This window comes from Scyliorhinus canicula, chromosome 15 (genome assembly GCF_902713615.1).
Source record: "Scyliorhinus canicula chromosome 15, sScyCan1.1, whole genome shotgun sequence".
In the NCBI taxonomy this organism is placed as follows: Eukaryota; Metazoa; Chordata; class Chondrichthyes; order Carcharhiniformes; family Scyliorhinidae; genus Scyliorhinus; species Scyliorhinus canicula.
Window position 1 is genome coordinate 141,845,523 of NC_052160.1, and position 18,038 is coordinate 141,863,560.

Consider the following 18,038-nt stretch of genomic DNA (forward strand, 5'->3'; position numbering starts at 1 on the left):
AGGCCACCGAAGGCCTCAGCCAGCAGTTAGAAAGCAAGTGGGTTTCAAAGATTATTTTGTGCGTGCTTTCCCATGGCAGAATGTCTTGCTAACATTTCTGAACACCTGACACAAGGGATAAGCAAATAGGTTAAATTTGAATGGCTGCCAGAATCTGTAAAAAAGTAAACAGGTCAGTGACCTCGGAGAGAAGATTGTTGGGGGGGGGGGGGGGGGGGGGGGGGTCGGAGGAAGGAGAACCACAGGGTAGATGATAAGGTGAAGACAAGTTTGTGTTTATTTATAGAAAATTAGTGAAGTTAATAATTCCCTCCAGAGTTTAGCAATGTTAAATAAAAAACTAAACTCCAGGAGGAGAATTTCACACTCATTATAATCACTGCCTTTGTCATTTAACTGGCACGGTGGCAGAGTGGTTAGCACGGCTGCCTCACAGCACCAGGGACCCGGGTTCAATTCTGCCCTTGGGCAACTTTGTCTGAGTGGAGTTTTCATGTTCTCCCCGTGTGTGTGTGTGGGTTTCCTCCGGGTGCTCCAGTTTCCTCCCACAGTCCAAAGATGTGCAAGGTTTGGTGGATTGGCCACGCTAAATTGCCCCTTAGTGTCCCAAGGTTGGGTGAGATTACGAAGATAGGGTGGGGATTGGGGGCCTAGGTAGGGTGCTCTTTCCAAGGGCCGGTGCAGACTCAATGGGCTGAATAGGCTCCATCTGCACTGTAGAGATTCTATGAATTACAAGTGACTGTGTTTTACAGAATCGTCCTTCACCTGATTATCCACAAGTGAATCATAACGGTTCCATCACCAGCTTCAATCTATAACAACAGCCATCTCTTTCCTTCATTTTCCTGCGAGGGGGAGGATAATAAGAGGCCATCAATGTAAGATAAACAAAAATTCCAATTCTAAAGAAACCCATTTACCCAAAGGGTGGTGGGAACGTGGAACCCATTACCGCAGATAATGGTTGAAAGGAACAGTATAGATGCATTTAAGGGAAATTAGACAAGCATATAGAGTGGCACAGTGGTTAGCACTGCTGCCTCACAGCGCCAGTGACCCGGGTTCAATTCCGGCCTCGGGTGACTGTCTGTGTGGAGTTTTCACTTTCACCCCGTGTCTCCGTGGGTTTCCTCCGGGTGCTCCGGTTTTCTCTCGCAGTCCAAAGATGTGTGGGTTAGGTGGATTGGCCATGCTAAATTGCCCCTTAGTGTCCAAAGATGTGCAGGTTAGGTGGGGTAACGGGGATAGGGCGGGGGAGTTGGCCCAGGTAGCGAGTTCTTTCAGAGGGTTGGTGCAGACCCGATGGACTGAATGGCATCCTTCTGCACTGCAGGGGCTCTATGAGAAGGGTTACGTCGGCAGATTTAGACGGGAGGATAGAGGGCATTAATGTACACGGGCTGCCATACTTGCCAGCACTGCAAAAGGGACTACAATTGAAATACAGTATTAGCTATAATGTTTTATAATAAGGATGTGAAGACTGCTGTATAAAAGCAAGTTCTCCTTCCCTGTCATCTCAGCAAATATAATCATTATCCTGTATCACGTCAATCGTATTAAAATAAGAAGACAAAAATATTCTTAATTTCTTCATGGCACTAGACTGATCTCTCACTTCAGCTCCGCATTCTCAGTACGCTCTGCTTTACTTGCTGAAGGCCTTCTCCATCTCTGTTGTTAAAATGTACAGCATCAGCTTTCTAAGGACTCATCTGTTCATCGAAAAACACTGCAGCTTCCCAGTTGCCTTTCGGAGGAATACCCGTATTTATATAAAACGTATTGAAAGTCGCAAAATGTGAGCTATGAAGTGCAATCACCACTTTTCACCTTGGATAACTGAGCAAATGTATTGTTGTTCTATACTGGCTGGGAACATCCTAGGGTTGATTCCCGGGCAGGCAGAGTTAATTAACCTCAGTCAGCTAATAATTGACCTGGAGCCATTTAGCACCTGGAAGGTGAAAATATTTCAGGCAGCAATCTTGTTCACGCTGGCCCTTTGCTGGAAGCTGCTTCTGTGGTGCAGACACTGGACGAAGGCAGCTCCAGTCACGGCCAGATGTCCTAACAGCTGGCCATCCAGCCTCATTCATACATCTTTGACAAGCCTCGTGTTTGGTTTAGGGAGTATCGAGGCTGTCAGTGTCTGGGAAAATATCCCGAGTCATCACTGCCTGAAGATGAAGAGAGAAAATTGGGATAAATCAGAAGCTGGAGAAGGACAATTGGAAGTAACTAACCTATAGCAAGATGCACAGCAGTTACATTTGAAGTGTTGGCTAGTGTGGACTTGAGAGATGAACAGACACTTCCAACACTGATGAACGTTCAACTCAATTTTATTAACTACTTCTAACTAACTAACACACGATGACTGTGGGTCTAAATGATGCTAACTTAAACTAGAGACCTAAGCCTTGTCCGAACCAGTTGATTTTCTCAGCACGGGGTGAGAGTCTGGATGAGTTCGTGTTACACTCAGAGGCAGCACCCAGAATGAGCGGGAACCGTGGTGCCCTCTGCCTTTATAGTGTGTGTATTCTATCTGGTGATTGGCTGCGATGTTTGTACATGTTGATTGGTCCATGTGTGTGTCCATCAGTGTGTGTCTGCACTATGATATACTGGTGTATATTATGGCAACATTGATACATAGAAATGCTCTACAGACCACCTTTCGAAATTTACAATTTTCTGAAACCAATGGTAGGATCCAAAGCAGCTATAAAGATAGACTGTGCCAGAACCAGAATGATGTAAATTTCCTTTTCAATAAATGACTCCACAAACCTAAATTAAATTGGCAGTTCCTGCAATCGGGAAGGGGAAGCTGAATGGCAGCAATTAAGTCATTCCTCTCAATACATTATTTGCTTTTCTCTGAATTCCAATTGCCATTCATCATCTGTTCCTTATTCTTCTGGTGAAACCGTCCTCTAATCATGGTCTTTGCCATGATTCTTTCTTTCCTGGCTGGCAGTATAGTTATTTGCGTTGTGCTGTACAAACTGGGAAGTTCCTCCAGGCCAGACTAACATGGGACGATATATCGCGATATCCTTCTGAAATAGCCCTTCGGCTTCTACCCCGCTTAACCCGCAACTCTACAGCAAAAAGTAGACACGGGTTAGTGAGGGGCAAGTGATTTGAAATACTCTCTTGGGCTTGGTTTTCTACCCCCGAAGAGATTTTTGCAGATGGTTACGGGCACAAAAGACTAGGAAAAGGCATATTTCACCAATACCTTGTTCCACTCATGCACTGCACAATTCTCCAGGGGAGATTGAACATGAATACACAATGCTCTACATAAATAGTGTGAACCCATAATTAACATATTCAATTTCATGCAAATCAACTTATAATTTTGTAACTGAAAGCTTGATCCATGTGCACTAATCCTGCCCACGTAACGTGGGTGTTAAATGCCAGTCTTGTTCTACCCATCCAGGAAGTTATTTCCCAAAGTTAAACTATTCACATGTCGCTGGCTGTTCCTCTATTCCCTAGGTTTTTGAGGGCAAAGATGCTGAGCATTGAAAGGAAGCCAGTTGGCTCGTACCTTCACAGTCTGCCTTGTCGCCATTGTTAGCCACAGACTGTGTTTCTAAACATAAGCGCGGGGTGGGCCGCCAGTGGGGGTTGGGGTTTTAGGGGGGCCCTGCGGGAAGGTGGGAGGAGGCGGAAGTGCGCCGGCCTACCATGCCAACCACTGGACCAAGTGTTCGCCTTCCGGGGGCAACCTTAGCCCCAGCATGTCTGCCCCACCGACCACCCATAACTCCCACTGACAGCGGAGACCTCTGGCCTTGCGGATGAAGGCTATTGTAATAGGGAATTGGCAATCATAGTTAAGTGCGCACCACACATCCCAAGAGGAACCCTGTGGATGGGTGGGCCATGTAGCATGTGGGGCTCATTGCCTGGCATCCCAATCACACCATGATGCATGGACACTGTGCTTGAACACTGCGGGAGGCAGCACTACAGACTCAGCAGCCAACATCCGAACACCCAGGGGATGGGCCCTACCCCCGGGCATATGTCCGCTGCTGGGTGTGGGTGGGCAGGGTGCCTCGGGTGGGGGATGCGGGGGGGGGGGGGGCATGGTCATGGGGGGATCGGGGATAGGATTGGTAGTTGGCCTGCATCGCGGAACAAAGAGCCAGAGGCATCATACCGGTTGTGTTGATGATATTTTAATGTTCCTCGTACAAGTGGACACTACTCCACCACACTCCCGACGGTACTGCCCCCTTAAACCCCACCCTCCCGCCCTCGCCCCCACCAAACCCCCACAATGCGCCCCCCCAACACACATTCAATTCCTTATCCCACACCTACCCTCGCTGCCCTCCCCCCTCCCCCACCGCTCAGTCATCCTCGATGTGCTTGGCTTTCCGAGCTTTACTGCTGCGTCTAGGTGTATTCCCAGGATGCACATCAGAGGTGGAGACAGTCACCTGCTTACCACGTCCAGTGGCCTTCGATGCCCCTGATGGGAGGCTTGAAGGGTGGGTTGGGGGAACCAGATGGAGGGTTGGGGAGGTGCTGGTCATGTTGGGGGGGGGGGGGGGGGGGGGGGGTGATGTCAACTCAGTTGCGCTGCCCAGTGTAGGTCATTGGCCTTCTTGCGGCACTGGAGGCCAGTCTTCCTGGTCACGCTTTCCGAGCGGATGGCCGCTGCCCCTTCATTCCAGGCAGCACTGGCGTCCCTGTGGCTCACCTACCGGGTCCCTCGGGGGAACAGGACATCCCTCTGAGCCTCCACTGCATCCAGGCCCCTCCCCAGATCCGTGGCTCCGAACCTTGGGGGCCGGTCGTCTCGGCGCCATGGCTGCGAGCTGAGTGGAATTGGTTGCGCAATTGCTGTTTAAGTGCTGCTTGACCTTGTTAGTCGGGGTGGGAGGGGAGGGGTGGTCTGGTGAACTCGGTCCTGGCGAATCGGCTAGTGAGTCTTCATTTGCAGCGTGAAGCCCATGAGGCCACGTTAAGTGGACCAATTAATGTTGAATAGTGTTGGCCATCCTGGCCGGGCCGAGCACTGGGAAGTTCGCGACAATTCCCGCTCGCTGTAGCACTGAGAATTCTTCCTGGAGAATCACGTCCTTAGTTTATTTCTTGCCTCACCGGCATTGCCTTTGGCCCAACACAGGCCTCCCTTTGTGTCTTTGTACTGCCCACCTCTTGCTCAAAACCTGTTACATCTCTAACTTCTCCTAGTTCTGATGAAGGGTCACAGGCCCGAAACGTTAAATCTCCACAGATGTTGCCGCAACCTGCCGAGAGTTTCCATCATTTCAGATTTGCAGCATCTGCAGAATGCTGCTTTGTGTTGTGGGCTTACCTCGCTATGTCGCTGTATTCTTCTGCACTGCAACATTCAGCCAATCAGCAGTGTAAAAAAAGAACTGGCTTTCAAGTTCAAAGGATGCAGTGAAGGGCTTGATAGACATTGGACTACTTCTGAATGCAGGATCTGGTGTTCGGGAGGCAAACATGGCAGCCAGTTATACAGTGAAGTCTCACATCAGCAACTCAATAATAATCTATTTTCATGGTCCTGGTTGAGGGAAGAATGTTGGCTCAGAGACCAGGAGAACTTTTGCCTCTGCTTTAAAAACTGACATTGTTCCTGCGACATTAATTTGATCAAACAAATGGAGCCTTGGGGTACGATTTAATGGAAACATTTCTATCATTTTGGGAAAGATTGGTGGCGTGTTTCTCGACGGCCGCGTTGGTGAGATTACGGCCTGAATTTAACGACACTTCGGGCCAGAAATGAGCTCCCACCAGCTTCTCCCCTTTGCTGGCTGTCTTGCCATCTCATTCACCAGACTCAAGCATCCACATCTAGCCGCTAACAAGGGGAGTTGCTTTTAAACCCTCCCTCATCACTCACTCCAGTCAACACACAAGCGCAGACCTGCTCCTCGTTAAGGGCGTGCCGACCGTCCAGGCTTCTCGTTGCTGTGGATGAGAGATGGGGAACCCTGCTCCCCTGAGGGGTTGGGAGGAACAGCAGCAGGGTCATCAATACTGCCTGGGAGGTCGAGGCAGGGCCTGTCAGTCTGGACAGCATCACCAGGAGGACCGTCGTCCAATGTTGGAAGAAGACCAACATCCTTCCGTCAATCACTGGGAGCAGGTGGTTAAAACAGAAACTGCAGCAGGCCCCCAACAATCTTTGCCGCTGGGGCTGGATACACAATAACTGGGGACGTATATCACTGGGACTAGGCTGTCAGGCTAGAACGAGAGGAATCGAGGGCCAGGGAGGACAGGGCACAGTGGGGAGGGAATACCCAGGGGCCTCTAATGAAGACACAGGGCCCAAGACAGGTGGAGACAGGAGAATTTTGTAATGGACAATAAGGAAATGGCAGAGAAACTAACTAATTACTTCCTGTCTGTCTTCACGAAGGAAGTTACAGAAAATCGTCCAGAAATTCTCAGGAAGCCAAGGAACTTGCGAAAACGAGGGAGTGAAAGAAATGAGCACTAATAAAGAGGTAATACTCAAAATATTAATTGGGTTGAAGTTTCAGAAATCCCCTGGACCAGATGAGTTATGTCCCAAAGTATTGATGAGGTGGCTACAGAGATAATGGCCGGGATTCTCCAATTCTGCGCAGGGTCGGAGAATCACTGGGGGGGGGGGGGGGGGGGGGGGGGGAAATCGCGCCACGCCGCTCTGATGCTGGTTCTCCGGCGACCGGAGAATCGGCACCAATCATGCCCGTGGAGTTGCCGCGGCCCCCTCCCTCCCCCGGCGATTCTCCGCACCTCGACAGGCTGAGTGCCCACCGAGTTCAGCCGAGTCCCGCCGGCGTGGGTTATGTATGGTCCTACCCGGCGGGACCTCGGAGTTCTGGCTGCGGGGGCCGTCCTGGTGGGGGTGCGGGTGGATTTGAGTCCGGGGGGGGGGGCCTCCATGGTGGCCAGGCCCGCGATTGCAGGCGGACTAATTCCGTGCGGGGCCTATGTTCCTCCACGCCGGGCCCGTGGAGGGCTGAACCATATTACCTGGGGGCCAGCACGGTGACGGCAACCCACGCACATAGAACATAGAACATAGAACAGTACAGCACAGAACAGGCCCTTCGGCCCTCAATGTTGTGCCGAGCAATGATCACCCTACTCAAACCCACGTATCCACCCTATACCCGCAACCCAACAACTCCCCCCCCCCAACCTTGCTTTTTAGGACACTGCGGGCAATTTAGCATGGCCAATCCACCTAACCCGCACATCTTTGGACTGTGGGAGGAAACCGGAGCACCTGGAGGAAACCCACACACACACGGGGAGGACGTGCAGACTCCACACAGACAGTGACCCAGCCGGGAATCAAACCTGGGACCCTGGAGCTGTGAAGCATTTATGCTAACCACCATGCTACCGTGCTGCCCTAATTCAGAGTACCCAATTATATTTTTTCCAATTAAGGGGCAATTCAGCATAGCCAATCCACCTATCCTGCACATCTTTGGGTTGTGGGGAGTGAAACCCACGCAGACACAGTGAGAATGTGCAAACTCCACACAGACAGTGACCCAGGGCCAGGATTCAAACTCAGGTCCTCAGCATCAAAGGCAGCAGTACTAACCACTGCGCCACATGCCACCCGAGAATAAATTTAGAGTACACAATTCATTTTTTCCAATTAAGCAGCAATTTAGCATGGCCAATCCACCTAACCTGCACATCTTTGGGTTGTGGGGGTGAAACCCACGCAGACACGGGGAGAACGTGCAAACTCCACACGGACAGTGACCCAGAGCCGGGATCGAACCTGGGACCTCGATGCCGTGAGGCAGCAGGGCTAACCCACTGAGCCACCGTGCTGCCCTGCGCGGACCCCGAGCCAGCCTTGCCGCGCCGGCTTTCGAGCACCGGAGCAGAGGACACCACTCCGGCGCCATACCAGACCCCCAGGAAGGGGTGAATGCCTGGGCCTGGAGGCCCTTCGACGCCGGAGTCACTCACGCCACTTTTGACGCCTGCGCCAGAACATGGCCGCAGGATCGGAGAATCCCGGCCAATGAATGCAATGGTTGTTATCTTAAAAATTCTGCAGATTTTGAAAAGGTTCCTGCAGGTTGGAAAGAAATAAAACTAACCCCACTATTAAAAAAGTGAAGGAGAGAGAAAATAGTGCACTGCTGACCTGTTCATTTGATGTCAGTAGCAGGGGAAATGTTAAACTCCACTATAAAGGGTGCGATGGCTAGACACTTGAAAAATAATTATCTTATTGGGCAAAGTCATCATGAAAGGACAATCCTGTTGGAGTTTTTTGAGGATGTAACCAGCAGGACAGATAAGGGGGAATTAGTGGATGTGGTGTATTTAGATTTTCAAAGGGCTTTTGATAAGGTCCCACACAGGAGGTTGGTGAACAGAATTCGAGCACATGGGATTGGGGTCATATAGTGGTCTGGATTGAGAATTGGTTAGCAGACAGGAAACGGAGGATAGGAATAAACAAGTCATTCTCAGGGCGGGAGGCTATGACTTCTGAGGTAGCACAAGAAAACAGAGAGGCAGAATGTGTTATAAAGGGTGTGAGATTGGGAAGTGTTGATGTCCAGAGGGATCTGGGTGTCCTGGTTCATGGCTCACTAAAAGCTGAGCATGCAGGTGCAGCAAGCAATTTGCAAAGCGAAAGGTATGTTGGCCTTCATCACGAGGAAGTACAGCAATGAAGATGTCTTGCTGCAATTGTATGGGGTCTTGGTGAGACGGCACTTGGAGTATTGTGCACAGTGGTCTCCTTGGCCGGAATTCTCTGATTGTTCGATGGTGGCGCACCCCTGCCCGTACAGCAGGGGGAGTAGTGAATCCCGCCATCAGCGAACAGCGCGCTGCCGAGGAACATGCGGCTGGAAGGCCGGAGAATCACACCTCTTATCTACAGCAGGATGTACTGACGACTGAGGAAGCGCAATGGACATCCACCAGATGAATCCCTGAAGTGGCATTATTGTCTAATGAAGAAAGATTGAGGAAACCGGGCCTGTAATCTTTAGGGTTTTGAAGAATCAGAGGAGCTCTCGTTGAAACTTACGATATTCTTTCAGGGTGTGACAAGGTCGATGTACACAGGATCTACTCCTGGCCACTGAGCTTAGAACTGGAGGGCACAGCTCATTAAGGACTGAGATTAGGAGACATTTCTTCACTCAGAGGGTGGCGAATCTTTGGTGTTCTCTACACCAGAGGGCTGTGGGAGCTCAATTAGTGAGCACGTTCAAGACGGATATCGATAGATTTCTGAACACCAATGACACCAAGGGGCACGGGGATAATGTGGGAAAGTGGCATTGAAGTGGATGATCAGCCATGATCGTATTGAATGGCAGAGCAGGCTCGATGGGCTGAATGGCCTACTTCTGCTCCCACGTTGCTATAATTATGAATCCAAATCTTGTACCATAATCTACAAAAGCTAAGCATGCGGGTGTGGTAAGCAATTAGGAAGGCAAAAGGTATGTTAGCCTTCATCGCAAGGGGATTTGAGTAGAGGAGCGAAGAGGTCTTGCTGTAATTTTATGGGTTTGCCTGGATTTTCTGAACTTCCCTTGTGGGTTTTTCCGCTGTGTATACTGAGAGCCATTGACTGTTGCATGATCTTCTGGTCCCGGAGTTCACGGCGTTTGTATGGCTCGCCCATCCTGGCAGAGGGAAACCCGGAAACTCCTGCCCAAAATCACAGCTCTTGGTTTATGTTTCTTTCATGGAAACCGTGGCCTGGATTCTCTGTTCTAGAGCCGTCGTACTCCTGCCAGCTGAAAGTTGCTACTGGCCTCAGTTGGCACTAGGATCGGGGCCCGGTATGGGAGTTACCGGGGAGAGCTTGCGGGCTGCCATACTGAATGGGGGGCCCACATCCGATGTCCAGCAACAGGCCACATCCCTTCCCACTGACAGGTAGGGGCACCCACCCCCCTCACACCATGGGAATAATGCATCACCCCTCCACAGCACCGCATGCAAGAGGGCGACCCAACACCTGCCACCCCCACTGATAACCCAAAGCCCCAGCAGTGACCTCCCCCACAGAGACCTCCCCACAAAGCACACACCCCTCCCCCCGCCCACCCCAGAGATCCCCATCAGCCACCCCTTCCAGAAAGCTGAAGAGCAGCCCAGACAGTAGAGTGAAAATATACTACATTTTCACTTACCCTTCCCTAAAATCTGCTGCTTCAGACAAAAGTGTGTGAAGCAGCAGCTGTTACAAGTGTCAGAGACTTCTTGGGAAGGCAAGTGCATTTTAAAGGGCTGCAAATCCCTTGACAGTCTTTGAAATGCAAATCTTCCATTCTATTTCACACAACAATACATTACATTGGCCAGTGATAGGCAGTTTTATTACTCCTGAGACAGGTGCTTGGTAGATTGTTTATCTATCTTTCCCTTCACGCTTGAATGCATCTCCTTTATCCTGCTTTTAATGCTAACCACAATGTTTATAAACACGCTTGCTATGATTGACGGTTCCTCACTACATTAAAGCAGCTAAGCATCTTCACTTACTCTTTTTTTTACAGCAGAAAGCACTTAGCTGTTTTTGTGGTGATGGGTTTTTACTCTGCTGCCTGGGCAGTTCTTCAGCTTTCAAGTAGGAGTCTCTGATGGGGGTCTCATTGGGGAGTCTGAGGGGTGTCTGATTGAGAGGGGTCTGATGGGAGGGGAGGGTCACCCTCATGCATGCATGCTGTGGGGTGGGGTGGGGAGGTTGACCCATTATTCTTGTGGTTCGGGGGGGGGGAGAGATGCCCCAACTTAATAGTAGGGCAACAGGAATTGTGTTGTGGGGGTGCTTCTGATGGACTTTGGGGATCTCCTCAGTTATGCACTGACCCCTTGACCCGCCCCGGGATCCACCGCATCAAGGCCATGCTAGGGCAAACTTGCACCAAAGCCCACCCAGAGGATTTCCCGTTGTGGGGGGGGGGGGGTCGGTGCATAATACGATGGTGGTGAATTGAGCTTCTAGCCCGTTAATGAAATGGAAATGGATGAAAATCACCGATTTTATCTTCCCGCTGGTGTGGGGTGGGTAACACGCTGAGGCCGCCGGAAGGGGATTGGAGCATTGCAACGGGTCCCTGGCGCCAAACATGTTTTTTCCTCAATGCTCCATTCTCTACTGATCGGGTAATCCCGATACCGGCGTGGTGCAATGGAGAATTCACACATTGTTCCTGTGGACAAAAGACAATCGGATTGGGGAAATGAAACCTGCACTATTACAAGCTTTGGCCAAGTGCTGGAGTTTTGCCAGTAGGTGCGAAACCACATGCCTCAGCATGTTTCACCCAGAGAGAGAGGACAGGAAGGAAGATGAGAGCTAACTGCCAAACATTAAGCACAGAAATAAATGTAAATTTCATCCGTGCCTTCAGCTTGTCCGCAGTTGTAACACAATCGGAAGTGATGGTGAAATTGTGCTGCGTCAGAGACGTACAGCTGCATTCTCATTTAAATTCAGAATTTGTATAACACCTCACATTGGATATGTGAGTTATGAGAAAATCGATCCCTTTATCGTGTCGGAAAAGTCCCTTGCTTTCTAAGATATTTTCTCATCTTTCCTTTCTTAAAGCTCAGATGCAAAATACCATCAGAGTTAGGCAGCCAGGTGACATTCGATATGTTTCCTTCGCCACCAGTTCCTCTGTTTCCTTCATCTGCTTCTCAAGGGAGTCAATGATTGGCATTTCAGTGTGGCATGTTACAGATATGCACTTGCATTTATGTCCTCCAATATTTGCAGTTATAACTCCATCAAATCGCACCTCAAAATTGAGCAATGAAGGAGCATCTTTCCAATGCCACTGTGATGATATGTGGCCATGGAATCATCTGGAAACGTGACGCCAACTGTCGCCAAATGCAATCTTTCAAAGGTTTCCATTTGCAGTGGGACATTTGAACTCTCATTTCTTCTGTGGTATTCCATCATCTAATTTCTGTTAAAGTGTCTAACACTGAATGAAAGAGAACATGCAGTGTGAACTGTCAATTAGATTATTAAGTGGCAACCATTCAGATTTGCGTCAGTGGCATTTTCGTTTTCTCTTCTGCATCTTCCTGTGAAGGAAGAACGTTTGTACAATTGTGACAAAGTAGCTGATACTGTTTATAAGGGAAAATTATGCTTAGAACATAGAACATAGAACAGTACAGCACAGAACAGGCCCTTCGGCCCTCAATGTTGTGCCGAGCCATGATCACCCCACTCAAACCCACGTATCCACCCTACACCCGTAACCCAACAACCCCCCCTTAACCTTACTTTTATTCGGACACTACGGGCAATTTAGCATGGCCAATCCACCTAACCCGCACATCTTTGGACTGTGGGAGGAAACCGGAGCACCCGGAGGAAACCCACGCACACAGGGGGAGGACGTGCAGACTCCACACAGACAGTGACCCAGCCCGGAATCGAACCTGGGACCCTGGAGCTGTGAAGCATTTATGCTAACCACCATGCTACCCTGCTTCTTTCTTATTTCCAGTAAAAGGAAAAAAATTGGATGAAAAGACCAAAGTGACAACGTGCGAGACCTTTCAGCTTCTAAAGAGGGAAGTCAAACCAAACTAGCCAAGGATTGGATTTCTAATGTTGTTTGGCACTCAATCCTGCAGCTAGTGTTACATATAAAACTCTGCAAGGTCGGGGAGCTGGAATGGCTAATATTATCAATCCGGTTTCACAATCACTGTGCACCTTATTCCTCAAAAGGTGCGTGGATGTAGATTCCGTGCGACGCTGATTTGGCTATTCTATCTGATGGCAAAACGGAATGCTTCGCACTACTGACTGAATACTCAGGCCATTATTTAAATGAACCCTTGACATACTCTCTTGTCAACATGCCAAAAGCTCAGAGTGGCACCCACGGGGGAACGGAACAGCATGAAAACTGTGGCCTTTTAATGACCAGCGATGAAAATAAATTCATAGACAGGATCCCTACCTCACCCGTCAAGCGATACTTGCTATAAATATTTAAGTTGATATTAAGGTAGTTTATTATGTGTCACCAATGCTCTACACAGAAGTCAGGCAATGGCAGCATGGTGCTTTAATGAAAATCTAATGGACTTATCACCATCTGGCTCCTCCAGACTAAACCTTTGACTTCTCCTTCATGTTAGGCTGCAGTATAGATGAAGTGGGACTCTTGGAAGGAGCAGAGCAGGCAGAATACTGGTGTTACAGAAAAGTCCATTTGCACCGTGTGGTGTCACATTCCAGATTCAGATCACTCCTGGTTGCATCATTCCATTCCTTGTGATGCTTTACGATGTTGCACAGGTTGCTCTTGACAACAATGCATTTTTTTTGCAACAACATCAATGCAAAAAAACAACATGGGTAGGATTCTCCGTCCCACTGCCACCCACCCCGGGATTCTCTGTCTCGCCAGCCGGCCAGTGGGGTCTCCCCTGGGAAATCCCTGGGCTGCCGTCGGGAAATCCCCGGGCTGCCGTCGGGAAATCCCCGGGCTGCCGGAGCAAGGGAGAATCCCGACAGGCGGAGAATCCAGCCCAAGGTTTCTCATGCTACCTTAATATGAAGCCGGGCAGGCCTGACTTACTTAATACTCACCTGTGGTGAGGCCTATGAGGGAGGGCTGAACTCAAAAGAAAATCCAAATATAATTCATTAAATTGCTTATTCAAAACAAATCACACAATTGTGTACCCGTCCTCTCTAACTGCTCATTGTGTTCTGTTGCGGAATGGAAAGAATTAATATTTTAAAAGTTAGTGTCTGAAAAACAGATCGTTTTAATCTTTATAATTTACTGCAATAAAAGTTCATTACATGAGACAATATAACATATTGTATGTTCCTGAGAAACACCTCAGACATTCAGATGGCATCACAAGTGTGACACTTGAGTGGTTAATCTTTAAGTCAGTCTTCAAGAACATTCCAAATAGTTGTTGTAGACATATTTGCAATTTCTCAGCGTGAGTTAATGAACCGCGCTGTGTGGCAGTACGGTTTGATTCCTGGCCTTTGCTGACTTGGTTCACCACAGATAGGTTACATTTGGGGCTGGGATCTCCGTTCTGGAGACTAAGGGTGGGATTTTCTGGTCGGCGATGCCGAAATCGGGTTTGGCCAGAGACTCCCCGTTTCCGACGAAATCGGGGCGGTGTCGTTTTCGCGATGCTCCGCCACCTCCAAAGTGGCGTACTCTAGGTGCCTGAGGCCCAACCCCCAATGCTCCGCCCCCGACCGGCCGCGTTCCCGACTGCGTGCGTCTCTCATGGTCTTACCTGTCGGGAACTCGGTGTGGCGGCCGCGGACTCAATCCAGCGCCACCATAGTCGGGGGAGAGCCAACCTGCGGGCAGAGGGGCCTTTGGCAGCGGCTAGGGGCACTGTTGGGGGGTGGTCCGGGGCTATTTTGCACGCCGGGACCCATGCTGCACGGCGTGGCCGCTGCAGGCCGTCGCCGTGCCCATGCGCGGCCACCGGCCCGGCAATTCACTGGGCCGTATCGGCAGCTAGAGCTGGGCTCTCTACGCTGCTGGCATGCTAGCCCCCAGCCAAACAGAGGATCGGGCCGTTTTAGCACAGTGGGCTAAATAGCAGGCGTGTAGAGCAGAATGCGGCGACTAGGGGCTTTTCACAGTAACTTAATTTGTGACAATAAGCGATTTTCATTTCATTTCATTTGCGCCAAATTCTCTATCGTAAAAAGCCCCCGTCCCCTCGCCGCCGTCAGGACATAGCCTAAGAATCCAGTCCACATGCTGCCGCCAGAGTAGAATGGCTGGGAATTGCTAGGGGCACGAGAGTGGGCTTCCAGGATTGCCGAAGGGGAGCCGCTGGGACACCTCAATCATTCCGAATCCTCTCTCCACTTGATGCTGGTGTATCTGCTGGGCAGCTGGCAGTCCAGGCTGGCATGTCATCACCTGTGACACCCGAACTTCAGCCAGACACCCATTCAGGCCCAGAACCTCCAGAGGACGCCCCCCCCCCCCCCCCCCCCCCCCCCCCCCCCCCCCCCCGCCAAGTGCATCCCAGGGCAGAGGGCAGAACAAGCAGCAGGGCCGTCTCCACCTTTGATGCGCTGTCTGGAGTAACACTGAGAAGGAACGCGAGGCCACAAAATAAACCAATAGTAAGTGCACACTATTAAACACTTTTACCCCACCAGTCCAATCTGCCTCGAAACCTCTGTTACAAGGTGTGTAGGATGGGGTGGGCAGACAGGGAGCCCACATGTCTGCACCCTCAGGGAGAGGGGGCAAGGCATGGGGGCAGCAGTGTGAGCCCGCCTTGTATGACAGCATCCCCAGTGAGTACGTGAATGAGCCCTACCCGTTCACCATCCCCCCCCCCCCCCCCCCCCCCCCCCCCCCCCCCCCCCCCCCCCCCCTGAATAACACCTGTCTGGTTTCCCTGATGGAGAATGTCTACAGAGCTAAGGGTTGTCAACACCTGTACAGCATATCACCCACAAGCAAGGAGATAAAATTGGAAGAAAGATGGAAATAAAAGAATGAAGTTCACTTAATTAATTAAAAACAAATTGGGGCAACAACACTTATCAGTCACTTAGACTCCATTAAGCAAAAACCTGAATGTGACGGTTGCCGTGACCACTGTAGTATTGGAAGAAGATAGCAGCAATTTGTCTTTTTTCCCTGAATGCATGATCCAAGAAATAGCCGTGAATATGTGAAACGGTAATAATTAGATGCAGTGTGGTAATATTCTTATTAAAAGCTTCGGGCCTTTTGAATTTCAGAGCCCATTCATTATGTGACATTGCACATTTAAAAGCTCCACTAACTTCCCCATACTGTAATATATACTCTCAAAATGGAGGAATGCATTCTTAAATCAAATTGCGCCAGCCCATTTGACACGAATGACTGACAGAAATTAAATAGTAAATGTCAACACCCACATTACTTATGTTCCGCTCGCTGCACATTTTGTGATGTATTTCAATGACTTTTTTTTTTCTTCCTTCTTTTTGCCAGATGGAATACAATGATCGATGGAGATCATGGTTTCTAAGTATTTATAGATGTCTCTTACTAATGGCTGTGACCTTGGCTGCAAGGCACAATGCGCAACTAAAAGCCATACAAGACAGGCAGTGTTGTAAGTTAATGCCAGGCGTAACATGTCAGAATGTGCAGTACAGCCAAGGTATTTCATGTTCTGGGAATACAAAGCTGGGCTCACAACAAAGATCAGCAGGTTATTCTCCATGTAACCTCTTCACTGCCATCTGAACTCAAGATGCACCTTTCTCTCTGGGTTGGAGTGGTTGCCGCCAATCATGCCCTTTGCAATTCAACAGAAGAAGGTAAATTGCAGCTCAGGCTGATTATTATATCAATGTCCTGGCATAAGTCAAATTTACCAAGCTCTTTATATTCCACAAGAACAGCAATCAGCCATTCAGCTTTGCAAAATCTTCCTAACATTAATTAAATTATAGCTGATCTGCATGTTTATTTTTAATTTTAGAGTACCCAATTATTATTTTTTTAAATTAAGGGCAATTTAGCGTGGCCAATCCACCTAACCTGCCCATCTTTGGGTTGTGGGGGTTGAAACCCACGCAGACACAGGGAGAATGTACAAACTCCACACGGATAGTGACCCAGGGCCGGGATTCGAACCCGGGTCTTCAGCGCCACAGTCCCAGTGCTATCCACTGCGCCACATGCCACCCACACTGATCTGCATGTAAACGAAGCCTTGCTACACTAAGTAGCACAGTGGGTAGCACCGTTGCTTCACAGCTCCAGGGTCACAGGTTCGATTTCCGGCTTGGGAGACTGTTTGTCTGCACGTTCTCGCCGTGTCTGCGTGGGTTTCCTCCGGGTGCTCCGGTTTCCTCCCACAAGTCTCGAAAGACGTTCTGTTAGGTGAATTGGACATATTGAATTCTCCTTCCGTGTACCCAAACAGCCGCCGGGGTGTTGCGACTGGGGGCTTTTCACAGTAACTTCATCGCGGTGTGAATGTAAGCCCACTTGTGACAATAAAGATTATTATTATTAAGAGCTCTTGGCTAACAAATCTATCAATCTTAGTTTTGAAATTATCAATTGACCTCACCTTGACAGTAAAAGGAAAAGAGTGTGATGTCGCCAGGGGCTGGGTATTGCAATAGGTGTGCTGATGTTCTCTCAGTCAGTGACTCACAGTTCTCCAGATACAATGTGATGTACCATCAATTGGACGCGAGACACGATGAAGATCTAAACTGTGGCTTTAATCAGCTAGTTGTTAGCCCGGTGGTCGACACAGAAAAAGGCCGACCATCGGGAAACCTGGGTACTTATACCCCGCCTCGGAGGCGGGGTCTACTTGCATCTCGACCAATTGGTGAGTAGTCACAGGACTAGTCCCAGCCAATCAGACAAGAGGCACATGACCAGCCAGAGCCGATGGGAAACCAATGCGCTGCACCAATGGCAGTGCTCCCACTCATATCACCACACAACGTAAAGGTGAATGTTTGTTTACAGGTCTTCAGACACTCATCAAAACAGGAAATAACTACCTAGCTCTTCCTGGAGCTGAACTTTACACACAATTCTCCACATAGCCAGTCCCTCCACTCTCCAGGGCCACCTGCTCCCATTCATCCAGTGGGATTCTCCTCCAGCAGGACTCAGCACTCTGCTTATGTAGGCTGATCAGGCTGCATGGCTGATCCTCATTGCACCGATTCCTCATCAATCTGTCCTGTGACTTCCTGTGGCCATCTTGGTCGGGGAAACACTGTCCAGAAATTGGAGGATGGTATGAGGGAAGTGCTACTGCCTTCCTAGCACATAGCCCCTGGAGGCACCGCAAGAGGCATGTCAAAGCTTTCCATCTTGCATTCATCAGGACACTTCACAAGAATACCAGTATAAGGGGAAAATAACTCTACCTATGAGAAGAGAATGCTACTCAGTTGACAAGCTACTTCTTTGCCCACTCTCCGAGCCTGTCCAGGTCCTTCAGCAGTC